Genomic DNA, 19638 nt, shown 5'->3' with positions numbered 1-19638 from the left:
TTAAGTACAAAATTCTGAAAATGTTGTAAACATTGTACACTTTAGATGGCTGTACATGTTAAAGCTCATTTCACACAAGGAATTATGAATTATTTGTACAACCCCAATTCCAAAAAAACAGTTGGGACGCTGTGTAAAATGTAACTAAAAACTGAATGGAATGATTTGAAAATCTCATAAACCCATATGTTCTTCACAATATAACATAGAAAACATCAAAATGTTTAAACTGAGGAAATGTACCATTTTAAGAAAAAAATAAGTCGTTTTGAATTTGAAAAAGTTGAGATGTGGGCAACAAAAGGCTGGAAAAGTAAGTGTTATTAAAAAGAAACAGCTGAAGGTTAATTGGGAACCGGTCAGTAAGATGATTGGGTACAAAAAGAGGATCTTAGAGAGGCGGAGTCTCTCAGAAGTAAAGATGGGCAGAGGTTCACCAATCTGCGAAAAACTGCACCTACAATTTGTGGAACAATTTCAGAATAATGTTCCTCAACGTAAAAATTGTGATGACTATGAATATATCATCATCTACAGTACATCATCATCAAAAGATTCAGAGAATCTGGAGAAATCTGTGTGCAAGGGACAAGGGTGAAAATCTATACTGCGTGCCCGTGATCTTCGGGCCCTCACGCAACACTGCATTAAAAACAGGCCTGATTCTGTAATGGAAATCACTGCATGGGCTCAGAAACACCTCCAGAACTCATTGTCTGTGGACACAGTTCACCGTGACATCCACAAACGCTAGTTAAAGGTCTATCATGCAAAGAAGAAGCCATATGTAAACATGATCCAGAAACGCCACTGTCTTCTCTGCGTCAAAGCTCATTTAAAATGGACCGAGGCTAAGTGGAAAACTGTTCTGTGGTCAGGCAAATTCTTTTTGGAAAGACATCATCAATGCTGAAGGGTATATAAAGTTTTTAGAGCATCATCTAGTTCCATCTAGATTCCCATCCCATCTTTAGTTGAGAGACTCCGCCTCTCTAAGATACTCTTTTTATACCCAATCATGTTACTGACCTGTTGCCAATTAACCTAATTAGTTGCAAAATGTTCCTCCAGCTGTTTCTTTCTAGTAACACTTACTTTTCCAGCCTTTTGTTGCCCCATCGCAACTTTTTTGAGACGTGTTGTGACTATGAAATTCAAAATGACCTTCTTTTTTCCTTAAAATGGTACATTTCCTCAGTTTAAACATTTGATATGTTTTCTATGTTCTATTGTGAATAACATATGGGTTTATGAGATTTACAAATCATTGCATTCTGTTTTTATTTTCAATTTATTTACATTTCACACAGCGTCCCAACTTTTTTGGAATTGTGGTTGTATTTGCATAAGGACTTTTGTTTAAAGAAACCATGAAAACTGGTTTTGAGCAATGCTTACAATGTGTTTCTGGCATCAGGGAAGAAAAATGTGAGAGCTGGTATGAGAATGAGAATTCCTGTCATTCTATATGACCTTGATGTTTCATACCTTTCAGATGTCACATCCAGGTGAGTCACATCTCAGACATTTCATGTTATGAGAAGGAAAACCTTCGCACAATGTCAGCTCATAACAGGAGTCGGTAAGAAAAAGAGCACTTTAGAGTAATGCATTATTATAGATGCTGGTCAAAGACCAACACCATTTGTTTAAATGATTTTGACTTTTGGCTTCAAAAATAAAGCAAATTTATGTTTAAGTCAAGGGCTTCTGAAAAAAACAAACAAACACATAAGAACTTAAACTCAGTGTGAATTCTTTTAACACCTTTAACTCCCAGCTCTTTATTCAGTTATTTGTCCTTAAGCATATTATTGAGTAATTACTATTAACTATTCAGGAACTGTCTGTAGTCATAGCAATGAGAAATGTCGATCTGTGCCTGCCAGTTTAAGGTCATATCTCTCAAGATTCGATTCAATACGTGGGACTGCATTTACCATTAACACCAGACATCTCTTTTGTTTTGTAGCAACGCAAGTGTGAAATATTTCTTTTCACATTTACAAACGTTTTAAATTCCACATTGAATATCTTCAACTGAAATATGATTGTAAAAATGTACTTGTAGTAAAAAAAAAATAAAAAATGAATGAAAAATGGGCACTTTGAGCTGAACAATACATAAGAGTCATGTTAAGACAGGTGCACACACACACGCCTACATGTGCAGTCAGTTGAATAGTTGTGTTTAGCTGAGTGAAAGGGTGCGATGACGGCCTGCGCACGTTTCCTTATGATTGACGGGAGAAGCAGACCCTCTATTGTGTGTGCAGCAGCTCAGGGCCCCTCTCTCCTAGACAAGCTGGAGGAATGGCAGATGGAGGTTAGACCCCTGTCTCTTACACCAGACCTCTACACACAGAGTGTGTGTGTGTGTCTGCTCCGCCTTTCAAACATGCACAAAAGCCCGGGGCCGCCTCCCAAACGGGATACCACAGAACCTCTTTTTACGCAGGGAGAAAGCCGTGTAAACACAAAGCACACTCATATTTAAAATAAGTCCATCAGAGGTCGCATGAATACTAACAACATGCAGCTGTTATTGACCGCAGACCAACTCTTCTTCTGCAGTTATGCTAAAACTGAAAACCAATGAGAAATAAACGACTTAAGTGCTAGAATAATTACGTCCTTGTCTTTCAGGCCCAAAGCTAATTGTTTTTGGTGTGTCATGGTTACGTTATTGTACAGTGCTGTATGTAATACGTTACATATATTTTTTGAGCTATCTTCTTAACAGACCCAATCACTTCATTATTGTCTCTTTTATATATCCTTTAAATCTTGTGCAATGAAGCTGCATTTTGAGCATTACAATGAAAAAGGGTTTCGGCTGAGTATTTTGCACCCAGTTGCAGAATAACAGGATTTAATGGCCCCTTCTGCTAGCTTTGCCAAGAGAGATGACTATTATGTAAGCATGCACTTAGCTGAGCTCTGATGGGATTGTGCATGGCACACGCGTCTGGTGGAGATGACATCATTGTGCAGTGTCACGCTTGTGTTTGGATGTGTGTATGTATGGCATGCTGCAACACTCTAACCCAGCATCAGGCCTTTTCACTCTCCACAGGCACTGCATCCAATAGACTGCAGTCAGGGTTGACAGCAGGGGTCTGGATGCCCAATGTGAGTACAGTCTTTTAATCTCTCTCTCTTACTCTCTCGTTTCTCTTTATGCTTGACATGTGTAGCGTTCTAAAGTCTGGCAAGTACTGGTCACTCCCTGCATATGACAATACGCTCTTGTATTCTTCACATGTCTGGGCTGTGAGGTAGGGTGGCTAGATGGAAGCTCTTTCTCACAAAAACAAAACAAATCCAAACATCCAAGCCCTCCTAAATCACCCCAAACTATGTGGCAAAATGTGTTATGGTAGAACTTTTGGACATAATTTTAACAGAATATGTTTTGTGCAAAAACAAGACAGCTAATCGTCCAAAGAATACCATACCCAACGTGAAGCATGGGGACGGCAACAGCATCATGCAATCTGACTGCTTCTCTTTAGCTGGGGCTGGGGATAAAGAGACACAGCCGCACTGCATAAGAGAGAGAGCATTCTATGTTGGCACAAAAATGTAGGCCTCTAGAAGACAGCTAAAGATGAAGAAAAAGTTCACTTTCCAGCATGACAACAACTCAAAGCACAATTCCAAATCAACAAAGAAATGGCTTCAGAAGATCTGTGTTTTGGAATGGCCCAGTCAGACCTCAGCTCTACGTCCTATTAAAAAAAAACGGTGGAACGACGTTACGAGGACTGTGCTCAGGTGATCCGCTCACATTTTGATAGATCTGGAGCATTTTTGCACGGAAGAGTGGAATAAAATAGCCAAATCAGGATGTGCTAAGTTGGTAGATGTTCACCCAAATAAAAAATGTACTTTAACAAAGTATTAATTAAGGGTTGTGCACACTTCTACAGACAGGTTTCTTATCCTTCTATTGTTCTAAACGTTTCAATTTGTTTTTCACTAGAACTGTGTTAGATCTGATATGATTTATCTTGGTTTCATTTTTTACATCACAAAAAACCTGAAATTATAACAGGGGTGTATAGACTTTTTATATCCACTGTACTGAGCATCATACTAAAAGCATCTATTTAATGTACTATAGGTGAGTTGCTTTGAAGTGATCTAATGCTGAAGAGAGATGTTGTATGTCATGAATATGTGTGATAAAGAAACACTAAAAAAAAAAAAGGCCTGATGTTATTAAGTGCAATAAAAACGGCATTTTGTCCATGTTTTCCACTTTGTTTCCTAATTACTACTCAGCCTGTGTAAAGTACCCTCACTCTGAAGTGCTCAGGGACACTGAATGAGCGTGCAGTCATGATCATCCTCTCAACCTATTCCTGTTATTTTATTTTTCTGATGTGCATGTAATACGACCTCACACCACTTATAGACCTTCAATGAATAAATTAAAGAATGAATGAATGGACGTGAATGCACTGCCTTGAGAAATCCAGGAAGGGTTTCTTAGTGAGAGGGGAGCAAGAGACAGAGTAAAGTGGGAAAAGAGCAGGAAGTCCATTAAAGTATGTGATGCATAACCTAATTCCTGTGGCCGAAGAGTGCACCTCACAGAAGAGGAAATGATGCCATTCTCCCAAGCTATCATTGATCTTCTGTCAGCCCACGATTGATTTGGTATACAAGACAGAGAGATTTCTGCAGGAAATATGGCTGCTCTCAGCTCTAAACAACCTGCCAGTTCATTTGCTGGTGGAAATGATGGATAACTTCAGAGAATTGGGGAGCTTAAATTAGGTAATCCTGCCAAGAGGTTCAAATGCATTTAGCTTTACTCTAAAAACTTTTTCAGGTGAGGAAATACTCATCAACAATCAGAAATAAGAGCATGCTGAAAAACAACAACAACAACAACAACAACAGCAAAAGGCACAACTAAACACTAGAAATGCTAGAATATATCATAGTCTATCTCATTTAAAAGGCCTCTATATATTTTATATATGTATTTAGCCACTATAGAGAGTGTATGACTCAACATATAACTCATGCCTATATTTTAGCCTTTCTCTGAATCTCCGACACCTTTCACTGACCATTAATATTCATAAAGAAGACCCACAGTGTTCATTAATATTCATTAGCTTGTAGTATTCTTCTTAGAAATGATCCTCTTGTAATTTGTTACAATTTCAGATCTGACTTTGTGACACTGTATACATACATATATCCATTTCACATTTACTCAGCATTTCTGCAAACCATTTCAGTCTAAAAACCACCAGGCTATTAAAAAAAACTACATTTAATATATATATATATATATATATATATATATATATATATATATATATATATATATATATATATATATATATATATATATATATATATATGTATATTTAAATAAAAGCCCATTTAACTAAATAACCTGTTTATGTAATATCCCCCCTTGCTGGAATGCATTTTTAAATGTAATCAGACCTATTTAGACCTATTGCAGAATGTCTCTAACAATATGGCCTTCACTAGCAATGGTTTACACCAGTAATTAAAACATTAATTGTATTAATGTTTTAATGTATTGAACAGGTTTAAGACAATAAGGCTGTAGCATCACAAAAAATAAAGTTTCTGCAGTGCTCTCGAATGGTTTTCCTCGCATCATTTTATTTCAGTTGGAAAAATATCATGTGAAATATGTTTGCATTAACTTTCTTTATATGATGTGAAATGATGTGAAAAAGATCAGCAAATCAGACAAATGAAACATTATTAGAGCCAAATGTTCCATAATGTTTGGATAGCATTCTGTTATTCCAAAGATATTTGGGATCATCTTTAAAATTTCGTACCACCTCAATTGGACCAGCCTTTGCATTTCATAAAATAGCATAGAATTCATGCCCTGCACAAATGCCCTCCATAGCAGTCTTATTTACAGTACAAGATGTTAAACATGTCTGTGCTTCCTCACCGTTTTTTTTTTTTTGTTTTTTTTTTCTAGATACCTGAGCAAACCTCCAAAATAATGTTGAATGTTGAAATGAACTTCAGTGACCTTGGCACACTGACTGTAGATAATCCATAAAGGATTGTTAGTGCTAATAGATAATGATATTAGGCCATTTGAGATAACTTCATCCTAAATTTGATCTGTGGCAGTGAGGCTTCAACAGTCTCCTTGAGTAAAATGAGTCTGAAAAAACTCTTCCAGAGACCAAACTGAAATCTCTAGGGCAGTTTATGCATCTCCTTGCTAATCATTTGAGACCAAAGTTAATGGTTTCTGAATGCTCTGGGCTGTTACTGGCCTTTCCTTCTGTAATATAACTTTTAAAAATACCATCAAGCTTTATGGAAAACGCTACTGACTTGTTCAGACTTCCAAGCCACATACTCATTGTGCATCTGTAAAATTTAGTAAGGATTATTGTGTCTGTATGATAGAAACAAAGCTTCATTATGCTTATGATTTATTCATTGTCTTATTTGGCTGATTTAGATTATTCATTGCGCCACAACAAACGTGTGAGTTCACTGACAGTCTTTTCTGACAGTCAGTTCTTTATGTATAGATAAATGACAAGAACCTATTGGTTCTTCTGTCTCAAGTATGACTACCTCTGGGTCCCACTGGGTCAGGTGAACCCACTGTCTTCCTGGCAAGAAAACTGACGTGGAATTTTCTATAGATTTCATATTATAGTGACCACAACCTACAGCATATACAAACACTCCATATTTTGTATTTTCCCACAGGATGTAATATATATATATATATATAGTATTATATAAATAAAATATAGTTTGTCAAAAATACAACAATTGTTTTATTTTTTTTAAACATATTACATTTTGTTTAGTTCTGTACATCCCCTGAACTTATCAATACAATACATAGTTACATACTGTGCTAACCCATTGTGCTAAATGTAAAGACAACTTACACCAGCGTGATGAACTCAAAGAGTTTATTCAATCATTGGTATATTTCTGTAAGTAGTGACTTCATGTAGCCCAGCAGTGCTCAAGAATAACCTCCAGCTCATCCCGGAGCCTCGTCAGCAACGCCAAGCACTCTATACGTCCGCCCGTGTGTGCGTATGTGTGCTGACGTTTACTCCTTTGAACAATTACTGCATGTGGTACATGGCCAGTGATATGACAATGCTGCTGCTACTGCTGTTGCCATGGCAACCAGGTTCTTGGGGCTTCTTTTAAGTGGTCTGACGAGCTGTGCTAACACTGACAGTCAGTGGGGAAAGAGGACGGAGAGGAATTAGTGTAAAAGTGTGCCACCTAACATTAATGATTCATTGCTAGTCACATGATCGGCTCACACGAATAACTGGCCGCTTTTGGATTTGAAAGATGGCGAGATGTACCAGTTAACTGGCAGTATATTTAGGCAGTGTAACTAAGCCTTTTCCTCAAAGCATCTTCGTTTAAAACAGTATGCTTTAAACTACTTTGAGAATTGGCTACTTCTGTATTTTAAACAATTAAAAACAAATAATACACATCCTATAATTAGTTTACCATTCATCATGTAAAGTGTTGCGATTTTCATTCTGCATTTTCTGAACACACACTGCCTACAAAAGAGCCCCCCCCATTTCCATGCCACTGTATAACTGATTCACAGCATTGCTCACTGTCTCCTAAAACACAAGTCATCACATATAGCACCCTCTGTTTCACAAACCTTCGCCTGGGCTTGCAGAGGAAGTCATTTGGAAGTGTGATCACACCATCCTGCTGCCTGCTCTCATGAGACGCTGCAGTAAATACTAATTCACCAATATTCTATGGCAAGTATACAGCAAGGTTGATGAATAAACAAAAGAATCATTTGTATGACAGGTGATCATGTTAAAATATTACAGTAGAAAGCGGGTAAGAGTGTAAAATTCACCCACACACCTAAGCTTTAAACATCAACATGTTCCTATACTAACAGATATATAATTATATAAGTATATAAGTACAAGTTAATATGTTATAAGTATATAATTTCTTCTTCTTTTTTTACTGCTTCTGTAAGTTGTCATGTAACAGTTCAACATACAATGAGTATTGTGCTAGGTTGTATACAATATACAGACTTCGTATACTGCTTTCTTGTATCAACAAACGTTAGCCACCTTCACCCATACCCACTGACTAGCACTTTACAAGCATCTATACGAAAGTTCTCAGTATTTGGAGCAATGTCTGCTGTCTGTGTGAAGAATTCTTGTGGTGTGTTATTTCACTCGGGGTATGTCACTGGTTATGTAGCGTCTCGCACCTACAGGCTGTAAAGTTGGGAGAAATGGTGGTTGGGTAAACACTCTCACCCACACAGGGTGACAGTTTTTTCAGTTTGGCATTTACACTCCCCACCCTCGGTGTGACTTGCACAGCATGGGTTATTACTCTGGCTCAGCATGCGTGTGCTGCCAGAAATGACAATAACATCCCAGTTGAGGGGCGTGAGGACTGCACATACACCAATAAGCCATGACTTTAAAACCACCTGCATAATATTGTCCACTTAGTAATGCAAAAAAAAAAAACATTCTGAAAGAGGCATAACAAAATTAAAAACAGAAAGAACTGACCATGAACTGAATATAAACCAGCACTGCTATGGATACTGTATTAAATCTGAATTATGATTACTGGTCTGTAGGTCTTTGTGGTTATAAGTAATTGATCAGACCAAGCAATGTGACACATTTTCACAGAAGGTTTTATGTGGATCACCAAATGACATGCCTAATGATCCATTTACCTCATGATTTCCCTTTTAAATCTCTAAACAAGCCCAATCAAAATGTGTACAGTAATCTGGAGGTTAGGAAAGACGAGCTCAAGTGCATTTCCGTCTTTCAGCATCGAATTTCTTGTCAATCAGTCACAGAGGCTGTTGGTGATGGTGACGGTGCAGTCTCTGTTTGCTTGCAAGTCTTTTTTTGGTTGCAAACATTACCCACAGATATTAGTATAAGAATGTGTTTGTTAGTGCACCTGGGGCTTGCTCATTCCAGCGCAGAGTCATTCCCCCATGCCTTGAATCAGGAATCTCTGAAGAGTGGGTGGTATGAGGTGAATGCTAATGGAGAGAGAGCGGGAGAGAAGCAAGCAGCTGAGGTAGTAATATGTGACTGGAAACTCAATAAAGAGCTCTCTGACTCTGCCTGCCTCTGGTTCATAAACACACACACACACACACATTCACTCTTACTCTGTCCCATGGCAGCCAGACTTGACTGTGCTGTGATTAATTGATAGCGTGTGTTTAGGTCGCTTTGGGAGGTGAACACACAGATCACTTGAGAAACCAAATGGTGGATGGCATTTTTTTTCCTGGTGGGCAAAAACTCTGGGATGTGCTCTTCAATCACACATTACCGTTACACATTATGTGCTTGACTACTCAAAAGCAGAGAATAACTGATACTAGGCCAGACATTGTTTGCTGGTGATCATTAGCCACAAAGATGAGAAATAATGCATATGTCAGGCAGCAGATGGACCGACTCATATTGCACCAGTATGAATTGTGTTTTGCTGTTGCAGCATAAACATGTGATAGATATCTTTGCCACGAAAATTAACCAGGAGACAAAATGTTTTTTAAGGGTTCTGTTGGCTGCTCATGTGTTTATGCTTCTTCAAACTTATCTCATAGGGGAATTCTATGAGGGATGTAAACTTTTGCACCCAGCTGTACAAATAACAGAAACAAGACGCTTGTTGAAAACAGAGTCCATAAAACACATTTATTGCAATAGGGACCTGGCCTGCAGCAAGGGCCAAGATATGTCATAGACTATGCACAGAGAGATAAAGCTGTAAATTCCTGGCTTATCTTTCCCTGCATAGATGATTCATAAATGATTTCTTCATAAACAGTACTTTATTTTGGGAAATAGTTTTATTACACACGCTCTACGCTCCCATAAAAACCAAATATATCCACAAGCTCATTCAAAAACCAAATATACCACTTATTTCTAAACACTGCGTATGCACACTCACCTTAACAGCAATAAATGTAGAGTACACATTTGTCCTCCTCTTTTTTTTCTGCTTGCACTGCTTTTTTCTTTCATTCACTTCTTCCATTTCCCCTTTCTTCTTTCTATAATAAGGCCAATGGAGAAAAAGCCTATGAGTGGCCCAGTGAGCACAAACACAATTAAACGACTTTTAAAATACGTGAAAAAAAGTTCAGAAAACATTTTTTTTTTTTTTATGAAGTTTTTAACATGTGTACAGAGGACATCAAAAAGGTGACTATTTTGGTTAAACTTTGAGTTAAACTTACTCCAACAATGTTTGAAAGACAAACTTTATTTATGACATTTTCTCTAATACATGCAAAAACATTAGAGGAAAAAATATAGCGAACACGGCTAGAAGATGGCTAATTCCCCTAAATCTACACATTCTCTCTGTACAGGTTTTAGTATCAAGTCAGACAGATGTAGGCGAGAACATTAATTTTCCAGCACGTTAGAGTAAGAACACGGTGTAAGAGCACAGTGGTAAATTTCGAAATCTTTGAGTTGTTCCATTTGAACAGCTTGGAACAATATGGAAACTGACTCTCACTTGGCCATAGCTTGGAAATCAAAGGTCACTGGAAATAACCTGAAAGGGAAGTGACACACAAAGAGAATGTTTTTGGCAGCTATCCAGTTTGTCCAGTAAGCTATCTGTAACTCACTAGTGACTCCTGATATCGTATTTGGCTCTGTCTACACAGCGTCTGTGTAATTCCACTGCACAAGGTCAGCTGTGCCATGAGGCAGTAAACACCTGTTAAGTAAACCCATCCAAGGCTAATTGTTTAACTGTTTATTTCCATTTCAAATGTCATGAACCTCAATTCCATATAACCATGTTCGGCTATGAAGATGTCATGTGGGGTCAGGGGGCGTGGTCGCCGCCCTGCTCTCTCTCTCTGTGACCTCCACATTGTGTGTTGACACGCGGTCTCATGTTAAGGTACCATTTTTGGGATGTTTTACTCGGTTAATCCTCTTCTAACGACCGACCTGTAACCATGCGTAAGCCTATGGTATCCTGCAGTTAATAAACGAAGAACAGCACTTTCACCTTGTGTCCGGCTGAGTTATATTAACTTTCCTGAGAAACCCGTGAGGATCTAGCCGGATCCTTAGAATTGGCGCCCGAACTGTGAATGAACATCCTTGGAAAGAAAAGTTTGGACACCAGAGAGTGAGTGAACTTTAAATGTGGCGTTCGTACTCGATGCTCGTAAGGCAAGTGAACTGTAAGCGAAGTTTCATTCGTACTGGACTTTTAGTTACCTGGCACGCATGCTAGCGGGATAACTAGCAACCACCGAAGTCTCACTACTGTGTTGGTGGAGAAAACCCACCGTGGGATAATTTTCTTTTTTTTTTTGTCACTATAGGTTTTCAAAGTGTTGTCGTATGCATTTTTCGAAGGGAATGTCCCTCACTGTTTTTCGGCGTGTTTCCAAGTTCTTACGTTTTTCTTTCTTTTTCTTTTTGCAGACCTTTTTGTGACTTTTGTTTGTGTGACTTTGCTGTGAGAAATTGTGTGCAGCAGCATCATCAGAGACCCGTGCATGCAAGGCGAGGACTTTGGAAAAGGAAAGGGACGTGCCTGATTGACTGATGCGACAACACACCTCGGCGAGCTCCAGCTACTACTGGCCTGCATAGTGGAGGAGAGGACGAGGCAGGACTTTTGTGTCTGGATTCTATGGACAAACGAGCTAAGTAGCACTTGGTGAGCAGAGAAAAATGCACCTTGTGTTTAATACTCCTATGTGATTGGGTGAAAAAAAACACCCATTCATTTAAACTGTTATTGTTGGATTTAAGGTTATCTGCTGCTATTGGGATACATGTATATATACATGCGTATATTTTTTCTTCTATATATGTGTCTTAGGATCATCACTGCTGTCGGTTGAGATAAATTCTCTTACTGATGTTAATATAACTAATGTTAATTTTTTCCCCCTTCTCATTTAATTATTGATAGGGTGTTCTGCAGTAGTATAACCACATTTCTCCCAAGATCCTTACTCAACTCTTGCAATGGCTGAGCGTTTTGATATATTCACATATGGGGGTGGTAATGATGAGGGTAGTTTGGTTTCACCTGAAATTTTGGGTGGTGGGTCTTTCATAGTTCAGCGTCTTGCTGCTCAGGTAGATACGCTGCAACAGGTAGACACACTGACATCGGCATTTAGTATGTCTGTTGACTTACAACGCAGCTTGCTGCAGCAGTTAGAAGATCTGACTTCTCGGCATTCACGCAGACAGGACACAAAGGCACACCCTATACTTACCTCAACCCCTGCAATGTGCACACTTGCTTGCCACACCAACCAAGATCATCAGACTTCTCAACAGACACGGGGACAAGCCTCTAATGCGTACCCTGTATTTAGCTAAAAAAAAATCAGCTCATCACACAGCTTGGTGATGTTTTCCACCTCCTTCGTCTTCTGCTCAAGATTCTTCTCCACTTTTGCTCCCTCCGCTCCCATCTTGGCCAGCTGCTGTATCTGCTGAAGCATTCGGCTCAGCTCAGCCTGCGCCAGGTAATGCTACTGCTTGTCCAGGAGTTCACCGACCTTGGTCAGGAGTTCATTGACCTTGGTCAGGATATCATCTGCTGATTGTCCAGCGTGAGCTTCTCGATCTAAGCCTTCAGATCCGTCTCTCTCCTCTGCTTTCCACTGCCACAGCCCCTGGGGCTGATTGCTGTCTTTCCCTAATTTGGAGCGCTTCATCAGAGGGCAGCTACCCTGGTCGAACTGCCTCCAGAGGCGGATCTGGTTGTGCGTCTGGAGCGGCATCCTCTCAGACACGGGATCTGGATCGACATCCAGACATGATGTCCACTTAATTAATTTTTTTAATTCCACAAAACGTGACTGAACAGTCCTTATTTTGCCTGACTTTGAGAAGCCTTTTGCAGTACACATGGATGCCTGTGATGTGGGCCTTGGTGCCGCATTGACCCAGACTGGTGAGGATGGTTTGGAGAGGGCTGTCGCTTTTGCAAGCTGTACCCTGCACAAGTCAGAACGCCCATATTCCACTTCAGAGAAAGAGTGCCTGGGGGTAATTTGGGCTCTGGAACATTTTCGTCCATACACTGAAGGCTCTAGTGTCAAAGTGGTGACTGACCACAATAGCTTGAGGGGGCTGATGACAAGGCCCTCTGCCTCAGGACGACTGGCTCGATGGTGCTTGCGGCTACAAGACTTTGACTTTGAAGTTGTCCACAGACCCGGCTCGGCCAATCTAGTTCCAGATGCACTCTCGCGAAACCCTATCACTAACCCTTCGAGGCCTATAGACCTGTTACCACCTTACGCCACAGTTGGCTCATTAAACCTAAGGCGCCAGCCACTAATGGTGTTGGAAAACATCTCATCAATATATACTGAATTGGAGAGCGGCCCCTGTATTCTAGACGGGCTGGTTTACTTTGAGGACAAGAGGACTTCCTGCTGGCTTCATCCACACAAGGATCTACACTTCTATGTGCTGGAAGCACTGAGGGGCACTCTGCTGAAATACTTCCATGATCACCCCTTGGCTAGCCTCTTGGGTGTAACCAAGACACTTGAGCGCTTACAGAAGCGGGTCTACTGGCCAGGTATGCGGGGTGATGTTAAGAAGTATGTACTGTCCTGTGTAACCTTCCAGCTGTCCAAGCCGACCAGCCAGAAGCCCTTCGCCCTAGTCACACACCAAGGGTTACCAGTAACTGGGAGGTTAACAGGTGGACAAATCCTTATTTTGTTCCTCTAATTTAATATTGAAGTGATATGTTTTCAGTTTTTGTCATTCTCTGGACTTATTCTGTTTTATTTTTTTTAAATGCTATGTCTGTGAAGGCCTTATATTGGTTTGTCATTCTATTGTCTTACAGAAGTGAACGTTTCTTAATAGGGTAATGTGACATACTGCTTTGTTTTTGAAATACTGTTAATGCCTGTGTACCTTGAGGTTTTTATGTTACGTTATTATTTCAAGCAAGTGTGAAGTTCTGAGGATGTTAATTCAGTGCACATTGAAAAAAAAAGAAATGCTGTTCTTGTTGCAGAATGTTGGACTATAGTTCTGTGGAACAGGCAGAGGTGTGATTAATGGTACTGCTTTCTGCAGCCCTACTTATGTCAGCTGTCACACAGGCACCTAGGTACTGTTAAGTTTCCTTTATGTTACGGCCTGAGGACAGCCCTTGTTTTAAGTGGGGGGGATATGTAATGATTAGCTATGATGATATCATGTAGGGTCAAGGGGCATGGTCGCCGCCCTGCTCTCTCTCTCTCTGTGACCTCCACATTGTGTGTTGACACACGGTCTCATGTTAAGGTACCATTTTTGGGATGTTTTACTCGGTTAATCTTCTTCTAACGACCGACCTGTAACCATGCGTAAGTCTATGGTATCCTTCAATGTAATAAATGAAGAACAGCACATTCACCTTGTGTCTGGCTGAGTTAATTAACTTTCCTGAGAAACCCGTGAGGATCTAGCCGGATCCTTACAACGTGCTTTTGTTTCGTAGGAATACTTACCTTTTTACTTTAAGGCTTTCTCCCAAAAAGATTGATGTGTGATGCTAGACTAGTACTTAGACTTTTATCCAGAGTAATAAATAAATGAAAAAAATTAAAATAAAAAAAATCCCAACATAAAGACGAGCAACTAAGGGGTTAAGTGCCTTGCTGCAGGACCCAACGGTGGCTCTTTGGCAGTTTAAGCATGTGAACTCACTTGCATAGTTTTATGGATTTTTGATATTATGATACCAATATTAATAAATGAATAAATGTAAACATGGCATTATTTTACTACTCTAAATGTGCTGAGCAGAACATTTCACAGATTAATGAAGAATAAGTTCTGGATGACATAGCTTTCCTGATTTTCACTTTTATTTAAGGATGTGTTCAAATGTCATATAGCAACTTTATAGGAACCCAACTGATGTAAAGCAACCAGGAAGTTGAAAAGGTTCCTTTCTCTGTTCATCTTTCTGTGACTGGAAACTCAATAAGCGTGATTCTCTCTCTACCTGTAGGCCAAACTCTCCACAGGGGTAGAAAGTAAAATTTGGGTGGCCTTTTATGTGCTAGACAGAACAAGAGTCTGTGAGAGACTAACTGGCTCATGAGTAGTTTAATTCCATTAAATTACAAATAACTGATAAAAAAAATCCTTTGGAAATTCTATAGAGCAGAATGAAAGAAAAAATAACTTTCACAATAGGGAGAAGTACCCATATAGGAAACACTGAGCTTCTCTGTGTGCACCTACACAGTGCTACAGGCAGAAAAGGGAAATTACTAACTACACAACTCTACCATAGCATTTGTCAGCAGACTTACACGAATGACGCAGTGTATAGAAGAGGGAAATGTATTGTTGACAGAATACATTGCCAATATGACTCGCAGCCTCCCACTAACAACAAAGGGAGCATGCAGATAGTAATTTGGTGCTACAGGTATCTATGAATCGTAAAAAAAAGAGACAGTAAATTCCCCAAGAGCTGATTTATGTGTATATTTGAAAGTGAGTAGAGTGTTATGGGTTTTTTTGAGCAGGGGAGGTTTTGCAGAAAAAGGCCTGTGGGCAACCCTGCCTTAATAGAGAAACCCAGCTGGTGGCCACCTTAAATTCCAAAGCTGAAGCCTCACAACAAGAGAACATCTGCTCTGTCTACTTAAACATCAGACAGACCGAGAGAACGGATCCCCTTTCTTTTCATAGGATATGTTATAAGTGCTACCCTCCCTTGATTACATTGTCAATATCTTTCTGGGTCTTCAAAAGTGAAACCTCCTACTCTTCTCACAGCGTTGTTTTAAAAAAAACAAACAAAACAAAACAAAACAAAACAAAAAAAACCTGGGGAATGAACCTTAAAAACAACTCCCACAACTTCCAGGGAATAGCAGCATATGTTTACCCGATGCCCTTGTAAGGCTTGTGGTAAATACACAGCAAAATCTCCAGTGTTGATTTAACCCCCACAGTGTTGAATTTACACCCTACAGTGTTTATATAATTCCACTGGACTCAAATGAACACTCTGGGTGTTAATTCAACACTAGGGATTTTACTGTGCAAGGTGGATTTTTTGAAGACCAGTCATCAAATTTTAATATCTTAAATTATTCTGTAATCATTCTGTAATCACTGGTAATAGTCTCAAAATGGGCAAAAATGTTTAGACCCAATAGTTCACTCAAAGTAAAGACAACACGGATTAATAATTAATCACTGTTCTTCAAAATTAGAGTATCTATAACTAAAAAAAGGCTAAAGTTGCCTGATTTCTGACGATGAATTTAAAGCATTAGATTGGTTCTAACATTCCCCTGTGAATTATATTTGAGGGACGTTGAACATCTTTAAACATGTTTAAACATATGAGAGTCAGAGTAGTACATCTGGTTGTCAGCATGTTGGATGAATCAGGAGGAAAGTGTGGGAATTCCCCATATCTTAAGCTCTGGAAGGAATCCAACACAGACTTGACTTACTGCTAGAAGTTATGAAAGGTGAAAACTGAGAAAGAGAGAAAAAGGCAGCACCTTTTCTGGTTCCAGTATTTTACATATTATATTCATACTTAACACATTAATAGACATATCATGAATATGTTCATTTTCTCCTCTGCCCCAGAACTTGCCTGTCTCACAGTTTGAAGAGTAGATAGTCTCCTCATATGCTTCTGCACTGTTTTTCAAACTATGCAATATGATGTATTGTTATGCAATATGATTTCCACGTGGATGAATAAATCAGTAGTCAAATAATAATTTAAAGATTGGGAAAGGACTTAGCATCTAATCACAATGTGATTATTAATGCCAGGTTTACTACAGCAGATTCAGTAGCCAGACTCATAGAGATAAAAGGCTAAATCTACATACAAATGGTTTTTCCATTTATGAAGCTAAGAACCCTTAAGTATACAAAGAGAACCCTGGTAACACTTTAGTTGGATAGTCCAATCCAGACACTACAGTCAAAAAACCGTCTGTAGACTATACTGTCTGGTGACAAATCAACCAGTTTACTAATTCTAAACAATATGTTAATAAATGATTTAGGCTTAGGTTTTTTGATGTTTAGTAAATAATCTAGACACATCATCAGCTTTATTTAGATGGTCCAGTATATGCTTGTCAAAGTTAAGTAGATGGTAGAAGTTGGTAGGTTTGTTCATGGCAGTATATAGATGGTTTGTAATGTGTGGACATTGGACTGTTATCTTTTAACCTCCAAGCAGCATAGCATGGCCATCCATCCATTTTCTGTGCTGCTTATCCTAATGCTTATGGTCATCGGGGAGCCTGGAGCCTCTCCCAGGGGACGCAGGGCACAAGACGAGGGACATTCTGGACACACTATGGACAATTTAGAGATGCCAATCAGCCCAGAAAGCAGGTCTTTGAACTAGAGGAAACCAGAGTACCCAGAGGAAACCCCTGAAACTCAGGGAGAACATGCAAACTCAATGCACATAGAGCAGAGGAAGGTATCGAACCCCCAACCCTGGAGGTGGGAGGCAAACATGCTACACTGTGCTAACCACTGTGCTAACCACTAAGCATAGTGCATTTCCAACTACAAACAAGACAAAACATAAATAAAACCACTACATGCCTAAAAATTACACAAACATGATTGCACCTAGAATTCCAAACCCAAGCAAGTCTATCTCCCCCACATCACACAGCAAGAGGAGTTTCTCTGGAGGTTATCAGGTGCTAGCTTGTGATGGCCACATGTACTAAATTATTTTTTCAAATGTTCTTCCATGTGCACAGTGTACTGATGATTGATGGTGCCAAGGAGACTCCAGCTTTACTGTTTTCCTGCACTGATCATACCGTGTGTGAATCAGTTCATTCAGACCATGTTGTAAGTACCCCTTTGGCATCCAAACAGAGGCTTTTCATTAAAAAAAAAAAAAAAAAAAGTGTTCATTATGTGGATGTAAAGTCAGCTCTCTCCAAGACTTACAAACATTTTTTCTGGCTTCCCGTGATCCAAAAAGCCCTGCTTATCTGTCTCTACCAAAATTCCATGACCCGCTGCACAGAGGAAATCAGTGTCACACGGTGTTACCATCCACCCCCACAATCCCTGCTTTTGTTAGGAAACCCCCAAATGTCTCACACCCAATTTAGCCCTGTGAGGTCTGTCCTTGTCTGGGAATGTTGAGGCTAATAATGAAAACCAGAGCTGTTACATCAGTCCACGCAGCAGCAGTCACCTTCCTAATGTTCATATGAAGGGAGATCTTAACGATTGTGTCTGCCAAAGTTGCCTGGAACTTGCTGTGATCTAAATAGTGATGCCAGTCAGCAACTGCATCTATTTAAAAATCTGTAGCATTTGGCAAGCTAAAGTATATGGTGTAGGTGGACCAGGCTGTAGATGTAACCACACAGAGATTTAAATAAAACAACAACAAATCATAGATGATATATGGAGAGGCTAATTGTAGCTAGTTTATGTAGGAAATGTAGTTTCTGTGATACTGTGATGAGTTGGATCACACTGCCACTACGTCAGTCAGCAGTGACTCTCTCCCTGCTCACCACACAGGTTTTTCAGGAAAAGGGGAGCAGTCACCAGGAAATAGAGGAGTCTGAAATAGAAAACACACATCCTTTCAACCCCCTTTCCTTTTTCATGACGTCTTTCCTTAAAGCATGATTCACCCATCTGCTCTCATACGGCCACTTGTACCGAGAAAAGAGCTATAAGCTTTTCTTTGACCCTCCGACTCACTTAAGAGTCACACCTTAAAAATATCACAGAAGTTCCACAACTGTAATTCATTTGTTTCAGTTGCTCAGCCTCTTTATCTAAGGCTCGTATTACTGAGTCTTGAAGTAAACAGTTACTTAAGTTCACTGCTGATTTGTTTATAAAAGGCATATTTAAAGGTGTTTCATTGCTGTGGAATCGCATAATAGAAACGTAATTGTTAGTGGTACAAACTGCAGTAAAAAGACTATTTAATTACATTCATACCAATATCAATAAGAGCTCCATTTTTACACCTGAAGGCTCAGTATAGGTGCATAGACAATGGACAACTTTCATACTTACCTACACAACACAATAATTAACAATGAAAATATGTTTTAACTCAACAATCAACATATTTTTTCCCAGTAAATAAGAAAAACTTGCCCTGGCCTGAAAAGGCTTTCTGACAACCGATAGATAAATACATTAACATTTATAAAGACTTATTCTTTAAGGTACTAACTGTTCTATGACAGTTTGTGCTCGTGCATCACTGTTGTGTGTCTGTGCTACACACGCTCCGCTTTGTAAGGTTTGATCTTCTTCACGGCATTTAATATAAAATTCCCCCTGCCTTAGAGGACTTGGAGGTGGCGCATTTTTTTCCGTCGTCACTTGACGATTACGCCTCCGTCTAGTGGCGTCGCATTACGTGTGTTTGATGTCATGTGCCATCGACTGGGAAACGGATTATACTTCCGGTTAGTAAAAAAACGAAAACACTAGTGCTCCATTTGTGATGATACTACCCTTCTAAAATTCATACAGTAGACCAGGGGTTCTCAAACCTGTC

General features: G+C 39.4%; 1 long non-coding RNA gene across 1 annotated transcript; it reads right to left on the bottom strand.

The window, feature by feature from the left end:
• Nucleotides 1-6875: 6875 nt before the first annotated feature.
• LOC124628306 (uncharacterized) lies at nucleotides 6876-9322 on the bottom strand. Its single transcript, XR_006982764.2, has 3 exons — nucleotides 9004-9322; nucleotides 7697-7797; nucleotides 6876-7236 (listed from the first exon to the last, which is right to left on the bottom strand). It is a non-coding gene; the product is annotated as an uncharacterized LOC124628306 (long non-coding RNA).
• Between the last annotated feature and the right edge of the window lie 10316 nt (nucleotides 9323-19638).

Source organism: Ictalurus punctatus, chromosome 7 (assembly GCF_001660625.3).
Source record: "Ictalurus punctatus breed USDA103 chromosome 7, Coco_2.0, whole genome shotgun sequence".
NCBI lineage: Eukaryota > Metazoa > Chordata > Actinopteri > Siluriformes > Ictaluridae > Ictalurus > Ictalurus punctatus.
Note: the sequence above shows the minus strand (reverse complement) of the source record. Positions and strands in the feature narration are given on the sequence as shown.